The 4,603-nt window shown below is 41.0% G+C and overlaps 1 pseudogene; it reads right to left on the bottom strand.

Annotated features, from left to right (window-relative positions):
- Positions 1-3,422: 3,422 nt before the first annotated feature.
- On the bottom strand, positions 3,423-4,357 carry LOC125111333 (olfactory receptor 491-like; annotated as a pseudogene).
- Positions 4,358-4,603: the final 246 nt, after the last annotated feature.

Here is a 4,603-nt window from a genome sequence, read left to right as displayed (position 1 = left end):
GGTGGGTTAAAGGATCTGGCATTGCTGCAGTTGCAGCTCAGGTCGCAGGTACAGCATGGATGCAACCCCTGCCCCAAGAACTTCCATATGCTGTGGGTGTGGCCATAAAAAATATCAATAGTAGAATTACTATATGAGCCATCAATTCCTCTTCTGGTTGTACCCATCCGAAGGAAATGAAAACAGGAGTCTGAAGAGATATCTGCACTCCCATGATTATGGCAATGGTGTGATATTATTATAGTAGCCAAGATATAAAAACGGCCAAGGTATCAGTCAGAAAATGAGTGGATGAAGAAGTTGTGATAAATGTATATGTCATAATGGAATATTGTTCAGCCTCAAGAAAGAAGGTAACCCTGCCATTTGTGACAACATGAATACAGCTCGAAGGCTTTATGCTAAGTGAAATAAGTCAGACAGAGAAAGACTACGCCTGTACATTTGAACTTATATGTGGAAGCTAAAGAAGCTACTCTCATTAAAAAAGAACAAAGGAGGAGAGGTAGGTGTAATTGAAGAGGTGTTATGTAAAGGTACAAAGTTGGAACTAGCAGATATGTCTAAGTCCTGGAGAGCTAATGCACAAAACTACGCTCATTATCTCTAATACCAGAGTATAAACTTCAAAGTTGCTGTGTCTAGAGCTTAGTTGTTTCACCACAAAAAATAAGCTCTAATTATGTGATCTGATAAACGTTGTAGCTGTGCTGCAGTAGAAATCGTCCTGCAATACGTAAATGTGGCAAATCAACACTTTGAACATCTACAACTTATGCAATCCTGTGTGTCAGTATTTCAACAACAATAAACTTCTAAAATAATATAGATAATACACATGAAACAGAGAACTAAAAATATTTTAGGGAAAAAATGGTTTTCATTTGCAAGTGACTGTAGAATAAAATTTTAACACATTTGGAGTGTAGTTGATGAAGAAACTATGTTACTTTCATGTTTACAGCAAAGTAATTGGTTCTTCATATACACATCTTGATTCCTATTGAAGAGATTACCCTGGGCTATATAGTAGCTCCTTGTTACCCATTTATTTTATGTACAGTAGTGTCTATATATGTCAATCCCAAACCCCTAATTTTTCCCTCCTGCTCCACATCTCCCCTTTGGTAACTGTGAATTTGATTTCAATTTTTTCCTTTTTTTTAGCTATTTTAAAGGGCCACACATAAGGCATTTGAAAATTCCCAGGCTAGGGGTTGAACCTGAGCTGCAGCTGCTGGCCTAGGTCATAGCCACAGCAATGCAGGATCCTAGCCATGTCTGTGAACTACACCACAGCTCACAGCAAGGCTGGATCCTTGGTGCACTGAGTGAGACAAGGAATTGAACCTTCATTCTCATGGATACAGGTTGAGTTTGTAACTTGCTAGCCACAACCTAAACTCCTGATTTCAATTTTTAAATAAGTGACTAGACCCTGTTTGGGAAAAGCCTCTTAGGAACTCATTTGGAAACAAGCAGTTTTAGAAGAAATCACTAACCATTCTCTCTCTAGATTGCTGCTCTAATCTATAGATCCTGGACTTGAGCAGCAGTGTTCCAGCCTACAGCCAACCCTGATCACTTTAGACTTGCCCCTACAATCTGAACTGGCCATCTATCCAGTTACTATCTGTCCTATGTCAGTGGTTTCTGTATACTGACAGACTCTTTGGGTTGTCTCAAGTCTGAAGTCAAGGGGAGATCCTACTAGCAAACAAGGACCTCTGTTCAGTCCTGAATTGGGTTTTTTCTCTACTTGCAGGGCTTATCCTTATGCTTGTGCATAAGGGTATATAGTTATACCACCCCCTATATTTTTTCTAATTGCTAGCATATTATGGTGTGTTTAACATTTTGCACCCTCAAAGCTGCCTGTTGATTTTTTTTTTAATTTCAAAAATCTGAAAAAGACAGTCTTTTTAGCTAGTGGTGCTGGGAAAACTGGACAGGTGCATGTAAATCAATGAAATTGGTACATACCCTCACCTCACACCATGCACAAAAATAAACTCCAAACGGCTTAAAGACTTAAACATAAGACAAGACACCACCAAACTCCTAGAAGAGAATATAGGCAAAACATTCTCTGACATCAACCTGCCAAATGTTTCCCTTAGGTCAGTCTCCTGAGGCAACAGAAATAAAAGCAAAAATAAACCAGTGGGACCTAATCTAACTGACAAGCTTTTGCACAGCAAAGGAAACCATTAAAAACCAAAAAGACAACCTACAGAATGGGAGTAAATAGTTTCAAATGATGCAACTGACAAGGGTTTAATTCTAAAATAATAGAAAGAGCAAAAAAACTAACAACCCAATTGAAAAATGGGCAAATGATCTGAATAGACATTTCTCCAAAGAAGTTATAAAGATGGCCAACAAAAACATGAAAAAATGCTCAACATCACTGATTATTAGAGAAATACCAATCAGAACTACAAGAGTACCACCTCACACATGTCAGAATGGCCATCATTAACAGGCCAACATATAACAAACGATGGAGAAGGGGTGGAGAAAAGGGGACCCTCCTACACTGTGTGCGTGGGGGGGGGAATGTAAATTGGTATAACACTGTGGAAAACAGGGTGGAGAATTCTCAGAAAACTAAACATAGAACTACCATATGACTCAGCAATCCCACTCTTGGGCATATATCTGGACAAAACTTTCCTCGAAGAAGACACGTGCACGGGTATGTTCATTGCAACACTATTCGCAATAGCCAAGATAGGGACACAACATAAATGACCATCGGCAGAGGAATGGATTAAGAAGTGGTACATGTATACAGTGGAATACTACTCAGTCATAAAAGACAAAATAATGCCTTTTGCAGCAACATAGATGTACCTAATGATTCTGATACTAAGTGACATCGGAAAGACAAATACCATAAGGTACCACTTTTATGTGGAATCTAAAAATATGGCACAGATGAACCTATCTACGAAACAGAGACAGATCATGGATGTGTAGAGCAGACTTGTGCTTGCCAGGGGGTGGGGAGGCGGGAGTGGGATGGATGGGGTATTTGTGGTTGGTACATGAAAACTATAACATTTGGAATAGATAGGCAATGGGGTCCTTCTGTACAGCACAGAAAAACTGTGTGTGATTGGGTCCCTTTGCTATACAACAGAAACTGAAGAAATATTGTAAATCAACTATACTTCTATAAAATAAATAAAGTGCTTGAACCTACAGGTGCTAATATAGTGATAATTATTGCTATGATCATTCCTGATTTTAAGGTGTCTCCCATTTGGTGTACAAGGAAATAAAGGTGAGAGTTGAAAGAAGCATGATTTTAACTTAAACTTAAGTTAACCCAATTAAGCAATATTTGCTAGGTCTTGGTTAAAAATAATACAGTATTTAAAAAATTTATGGATCACCCAAAATGCTAAGAACGAGTCCTACTGAGATAGTCTGAGAGTGGCCTTCCTCAGGGCCTCCTTTACATCTCTGTTCCTCAGGCTGTAGATGAGGGGGTTCAGCATGGGGACCACCACCGTGTAGAACACAGACACCACCTTGTTCTGGCCAGTGGAGTAGCTGGACGTGGGCATCACGTAAATGAAGGTAATAGTTCCATAGTAGAGCGTAACAGCCGTGAGGTGGGACGTGCAGGTGGAGAAGGCCTTGTGTCTTCCTTCAGTGGAGGGCATCTTCAGGATGGTGAAGAGGATGCGGATGTAAGAGAGAGCTATGACAAACCCTGTGACCCCAAGGATGGACCCAGAGGAGATGGAAGGGAGAATTTCAAGAACAGAGACTTCTGAGCAGGAAAGTTTCACCAAAGGGGAGAAATCACAGAAAAAGTGGTCTATCTGATTTGGTCCACAGAAAGACAGACTCAACAAGCAACTAGCAAATGTCCAAGCATTCACACACCCACCCAGATAGGAAGCCCCCACTAAGGGGACACAGACTCTTGGGGACATGTGGGTGGAGTAGAGCAGGGGCAAGCTGATGGCCACATAGCGGTCATAGGCCATGGTGGCCAATAGGAAGCACTCGGCTGTCCCAAACAGGACTGCAGAACAGAACTGGGCCTCACAGCCAGCAGTGGTGATGGCCACTCCATGTCTAAGGAATCCTATGAAGCATCACAGGCGTGACGGATGTGGAAGAACCACTGTCCACAAAAGCCAAATGGCCAAGAAAGAGGTACATGGGGGTGTGAAGCTGGGCACAGCTTCTTACTAAAGCAATTATGCTGACATTGCCTACCTAAGGTGACAACATAGATGCCTAGAAATATCACAAAGCAGATGACACCAAGCACAGGGTCCTCCGTGAGCCCCAAAAGGATGAACTCTGTCACACTGCTGTGGTTTCCAGCCTCCATCTCTCCTGGGAATTAGTCCTGTTGAGGGAAATGAGAATGTTTGTTTATACTTTCATTCTACACTTTCCATGTTTTCTTTGTTTATTCTGCAGACTCATGCACAGGAAGTTCTTCTTCTGCACTGCCTGTAAACACAGTGCTTTATAGGATTTTTGTTTGTGCTTCTTTCTTCTTCCCATAACAGGATAATTGTTATGTATCAAAGAACAAGTGATGCCAAAAGGATTCTTTTAAGGCTTTCACGTT

Source organism: Phacochoerus africanus, chromosome 11, assembly GCF_016906955.1.
Source record: "Phacochoerus africanus isolate WHEZ1 chromosome 11, ROS_Pafr_v1, whole genome shotgun sequence".
Classification (NCBI taxonomy): Eukaryota; Metazoa; Chordata; class Mammalia; order Artiodactyla; family Suidae; genus Phacochoerus; species Phacochoerus africanus.
This window is presented reverse-complemented; position numbering and strand designations above follow the sequence as displayed.